Below are 6419 nucleotides of genomic sequence, written 5' to 3'. Positions count from 1 at the left end.
AGGAAGGAAGGAAGGAAGGAAGGAAGGAAGGAAGGAAGGAAGGAAGGAAGGAAGGAAGGAAGGAAGGGAAAGGAAGGAAGGAAGGGAAAGGAAGAGAAAGAAAAAGAAAGAGAGAAATAGAGAAAGAAAAAGAAAGAAAAGAAAAGAAAGGAAGGAATACTATTGATGAAGTAATTAATTAATTCATAAGGGTGAAATCAATCAATCAATCAATAAGGCTTATTAAGTGCCTATTGGGTTCCAGATACAGTGGTAGGTCCTAGGGATACCAAGGCCTGTGTTAAAATTAAAGTCATTACTGGTAATCAAGGAAACTAAGAAAGAGAAAATGTATGTCCTTTGTTCCACCATAGATTTCTTTATTTTTCTCCCTTTGATCTAAAATCCTCCTAAGATTCTATATATTCAGCTATCTTTCTTCCACTTATAAATGCTTAATGGTGTTGACATCAACATCCTTAAAGATTACCTGAATAAGAAGAACCTGCCAATCCCAAGAGGCCAATCAAAATTCCAGAAGAATAGGAACAAAGAAAGAAGTGAGTGGTCTTTGGAAGCATGGCAGCCCTCAGGCACCTCACCTCCCTCCCTCCTCTGCTTACAGATGTTGAGAAGAAAAACAGAACTTAAAGAAACAGCATTGCACCCTCCTCACATGCTTCACTTCTTCCAAAGTGTCATTTTTATTAGGCAGTGATGTTAAACATTACGGAGGGAAAGCTTCAGTCCCTCACATTCCTGCTCAAATGTACAGGAAGTCACCCAACAACATAGTAATAAGACTGTCTAATGTCAATGTTATTTTCTTAGTCTTTAGTGATGTTTTCTGAGGGAAAATCCTTAATAATTTGCAGATCAAGAACGCTATCCTGCCATGGGAATTTGTTGGTGAATTAAGTAGTTATAAGTTTAAAAGGTAAAGGAATTACTCATCAAAGTAAAGAATTGAACAGGGGTTCGTGACCAGTTCAGAATGATGATATCAGAATGTTATCTAAATCTAGAATATGAAAGTACAGATACAGACCTCAGCAAAGTATAAGCCTGGAGGCCAAATCCACTGCCTCTTTTTGCATAGGCAATGATTTTTTCATTCTAAAATACTGTATTATTGAATTTTATTGTATTTATCATAATCCAAAGACATAGGAGAATTATCTAGTCATGGAAGTTCATATAAACTAACTAGTGAATAAAAAAATACTATATAAATGCTCATAAGGACAGGGATGAGACCTATGATTTCTTTGATGTTGGAAAATTCCCTCAACCAATGCAGGCTAGAACTTTTCTCTGCAACTTGCAGTTATGGAGAGCTACCTAGAATCCTAAGAGATCATACAGCCAAGATATGTCAGAACCACGACTTAAACTTCCTGACTCCAAGCAATGTTCCTGACTCTGGGGCCATTCCTCTGGCTACTACACAACATTGTCTCTCTAACTAATTCATTAACCAGCAATCTCTTCATTTCTTTATCTTTTTTAAAAATGGGACCTATTGTTTCATTAGGAACTCTAGGTAAAGAGCTCTTTCCACCAAGGCAAATCTTTATCTTTCTGAAAACGAGATTCTTAGAGAGCAAGGAGATGGGGAAATGACTTGCCCAGGATCACACAACCAATATTTGTCAATAGCAAACCTTAAATCCATCTTCTGAGAGACCAATTCTCTACCCACTGTACCACACTGCCTTTTATGCCTTTTAAATAGATATCATTTATTAGACTTCTAACATTTTTTTCTTTATAACTAGTTAATGGGGTAGTTTCCATTAGCCCATAGGAACATCTATCCTCAAAACTTATCCCAAGAAGAAATGGGTCTTGGGGAAATACTTGTCATTTTTCCCCTAAATTAAGAGTCCCTAGAGAAGATGGTAGGCAAGAAAAAAGTCTGTGTGCCATTTTATAGCTTCATAGAATTACAAATCTGGAGCTAGAAGTATTCTCAGAAACCATCTAGTCCCGTGTTGGCAAACCTATGGCACACATGCCAGAGGAGGCTGCTCCCCTCCCCCTCTTCACCACACCTGAGGACATTTCTCCCATCACCTGCCCCTCTGCCCAGCAGTCCAATGGGAGTACTTCCTCCCTCCCCTGTCTGGGGAAAGGGGAGGAGAGGCTCACCTGTGGCGTGAGGGTTGCAGTTTGGTCACTCGGTCTCTAAAAGATTTGCCATCCTGGGGGCAGCTGGGTAGCTCAGTGGATTGAGAGCCAGGCCTAGAGACGGGAGGTCCTAGGTTCAAATCTGGCCTCAGACACTTCCCAGCTGTGTGACCCTGGGCAAGTCACTTGACCCCCATTGCCTACCCTTACCACTCTTCCACCTATAAGTCAATACACAGAAGTTAAGGGTTTAAAATTAAAAAATTAAAAATTAAAAAAAAAAAAGATTTGCCATCCCTGAGCTAGTCCAACTCTCTTCTCTAACTAGTGACTTTACTGAGGCCAAGTCATTTGCTCAAGATCACATTGGAAGTGAGTATTACAAGTAGGATGTGAATCTCGATTTTATTTTCTAAGTGTTAAGTATTTTATTTTAAATTTTATGGATATTTTTAGTTCTTATGGGACATTCCATTTGGAACCTATCCCTATATCTCTTCCATCTGGTTAGTCATCCTCTATAAAAAAGGATAAAAAAAATGACCCCCAAAAGCAGGTCAGCATAATAAGCCAATACAACAACTGAGTTCCCCATCTCTGCAAAGAAGCGAGGGAGATTCTCTGACTTCTCTGCATGACCTCTCCATGTGAGAGCTGATAAACAAGGACAGCACTTCCCAGAAAGAACAAAAAAACACAAGAAGTCACAGCTGAGAAGGCTGAGACTAATCCAAGAAGGCATAAATGGAAACCAGAGGCCACTAACGTCCTCCTCCCTTAAAGACAAACTGTGAGAAGCCTTTGCAGTGCTTGAACCTAAAGGAAACTCAAGAGGCAAGCCAGCAGCCCATCGGGTCCAAGGAAAGAAATAGGTTCTGGCTTCTGTGTAGACCAGTGATTCCCAAAGTGGGTACCACCGCCCCCTGGTGGGTGCTGCAGCGATCCAGGGGAGCTGTGATAGCCACAGGGGCATTTATCTTTCCTATTAATTGCTATTAAATTTTTAAAAAATTAAATTCCAGGGGGCTAAGTAATATTTTTTCTGGAAAGGCCAAAAAAGTTTGGGAACCACTGATGTAGATAGAATCTGTTCCTCCCCCCAGCTCGTCCCTACCTCGCTGCATGGCTGGATGTCACGTGAATGCTCCAAACGGGTCACAGGTGAAAAGCCCTAGCAACATGACCCAGAACTAAAGGTTACGGGTCTGGGTTCAAGAGAAAGGATAAAGGTGTCGGGCGAGACACCCTCGCTTGCTCTATTCTCCTGGAGGCGGTGGGGAAGGACCATGGCTGAGCGAGTTAGCCATGTGGAGAAAAAGTGGTCAGGATTAGGTTAGATTAGCCTTAAATCTCTGTCTATCTGCTTTCTCTACTTCAAGGGATTATTAATAAATTCTATAGAAAATAAGAACCTGGAGTTATTTGTTTTAATCTAACACTTCCATGATCACACTGTTTCCATTTGCTCATTCACGATAGAGCGTTCAGCTGGAGCTGTTGAAGTCCATCGTCTGGTCAGTGGTTGGCCTCAGAACCTGCATGCGAACAACTTCTGGTTTCTTAAAGCTTCCTCACTTGAAGATGGCCCGGATTCTTCATTGAGCCCATCATTACTAGATGCTGGAGTATTGAAGAAGGACATCAAAGGCTAGAAACAAAGAAGGCAGGGGAAGCTAGGTGGCTCAGCGGATGGGCAGCTACCTCTGGATCAGAAGGACCTGAATTCAAATGGACACTTCCTACCTGTGTGACCCTGGGCAAGTCACTTAGCCTCAACTGTCTGGCACCATTCTTCCGCCTTAGAATCAAAACTTAATATCAATTCTAAGGCAGAAGGTAAGGTTTAAAACAAAAATGAAGGTGGTAGAAGAATACACACTGAAATTATTTACCTTCCTCCAAAAAAGCCCCAACAAAACCTAGAAATTATCAAGATAAAATCCCACTGGTAAGCAAAATAAAATCCTATGAATTGTGAAAATGAGCACCATAATATTAAAAATAATTTAGCACATGGAATTGAGTCATGTACAATTAGCATGCCCAAATTTGACTCCAGGTAGGTGATGAAGCAAATAGAAGCCCGGATTTATTTGAGTTATATACAATCTCTGACACTGAGCTGTGTGACTGTGGGTAGGTCACTTACCCTTTGGTCTGCCTCTGTTTCCTCATCTATAAAATAGGAATAGTAACAGTACCTACTTCACAGGGTTGTTGTGAGGATCAAATGAGATAATAATTGCAAAGCAATTAGCACAGTGTCTAACACATAGTAAGTACTATATAAATGTTAGTTATTATTATTATTAGGACAAGTAGTTGGCACAACGGATAGAATGCCAGACCTGGAGACAGGAGGACTTGAGTTCAAAACAGCTTCAGATACTTACTAGCTTTGTGACTGAGCAAGTCACTTAATCTGGTTGGTCTCCGTTTTCTCATCTATAAAATGAGCTGGAGAAGGAAATGGCAAATCACACCATTATCAGCCAAGAAAACCCCAAATGAGATCACAAAGAGTCAGACACCCCTGAACAAAATTATTATCACTATTTTTCTCCCTTATGCTCTTAACTTAGTTGGCCCTTTAAATAAATTATATACCTTTTTGTCCCAACTTGTATTTTTTTAATTAAATTAAATTTTTTAAAATAGAAGTTTCACATCAAGTATTGTATTTTTCAGATGGAATTTAATTTTTCATTTTTAAGCAGACTCTTTGTTTTTTACATCACTTTCATTTTTTAACGTATACCTATCCTCCCCCATTCCTTGTAATAAAAAATAAAAAAGAATACTCCCTCTTCCCCCAAAAAGAGTTAAATAAATAAATGAATAACCAGCGCCTCAACTGAATCTTAACCCTAGAAGTACTACCCCAATAGTCCTGGAATAGGAGACTATATTTAAGTGACTTGGCCACACTGGCGCCATTTTTGTTTGAGTGGAGCTGGGATATCTTGAAATAAGATAATATACTATCTGGCCTTTGAGGATAGAATGAATACTCTCTCTCAAGAGTGACTGGGCTCTCGCTTAGGTCTGTGTCCTGTCAATGGTACATTGATGTGGGGAGGAGATGAGGGTAGGTGCTAACTGACTCATGGGTAGGGAAGCCTTACTGCTACGCCATTCGTGTTCTGTCTTGGTCAGTAGTGTCTGGGGGATACATGGTCAAGGAAAGCTGGGATAATGTTTTGGTGTAATTATGCCATTTCCTCTGAGCTGCTGCTGTTGCCAAAGTGTGCTTACACACACACACACACACACACACACACACACACACACACACACACTGCCAGCCTTGGTAGCAATGGCAAGAAAGCCACATTGCTGGTGGCATCAGTGGTTCTAGCTCATGAAGGAGTTTAGGGGCAAGAGGGGTTGGGGAAGACAGAAGGAGGACTTGGAGAAGCTCAGGCATTTATAAGCACTCCCAACAATAAGTTAGATTCCATATGGGAACACTCCACAGCACATTTAGTAAGAGTAATGGCATAAATCTTGCCCATAGCTCTGTCACACTGAGCCCATGCTGACAAGTGAGGGGAGGCTGCTGGCTTTGTGGTGGGAATCGCTGGGTCTCCTCATTAGCAGAGTGAAAATAAGGCTAGTGGGAGCCTACTTCCCATTGCATTCATCCTCAGAATTTTTCAAGGCAGAGGAGGCAGCCCCTGGCAATGTCATGATGTCTACGAGATGAAATGAAATCGTTCTATTTTCAAGTATTTTGTGAGGGCCTTTAGAATCTCTGCCTTGCTCACTCGGTGGCTTTGGAGTGGGAAGGGAGGATGTAAGGGCTAAAGGTATAGAGGGAGAGAGGAGCCAGGGATTCGCTTAATATGTGTACGTGTGTGTAAAGTAAGAACAGTTCTATTTCCTCCAGCAGAGAGGAGCAGGCTCCCCGCTGCCTTTGAGACCAGCCCGCTAGCCACTGCTAGGGTAGCTCAGCCTTTTCTTATTTTTGAAAAGCAGGCTGCAGCAGGCCAATATTTTTTCCATGCATGGTACCACCACTTAAGATATTAAAAGGGGAAATGGGTTTTGAGTAATAATACATGTATAACCCAGTGGAATTGCTTGTCAGCAATGGGAATGGGGAGGGAAAAAGGGAGAGAGAAAACAGGAATCATGTAACCATGGAGAAAATATTTTTAAAATAAATAAATAATATGTTTTAAAAAAGATATTAAAAGGGATAAGATAAAGGCTGTGTGGTATAGTCAAACTGAGAATCAGAAGTCCTGGACTCTGCCCTTATTAGGTGGTTTTACCTTCTCTATGAATGATAATAACAACAACAATAA

Source organism: Gracilinanus agilis, chromosome 3 (genome assembly GCF_016433145.1).
Source record: "Gracilinanus agilis isolate LMUSP501 chromosome 3, AgileGrace, whole genome shotgun sequence".
NCBI lineage: Eukaryota > Metazoa > Chordata > Mammalia > Didelphimorphia > Didelphidae > Gracilinanus > Gracilinanus agilis.
The sequence above is the reverse complement of the archived record's forward strand: the minus strand, read 5'-3'. Positions refer to the sequence as shown.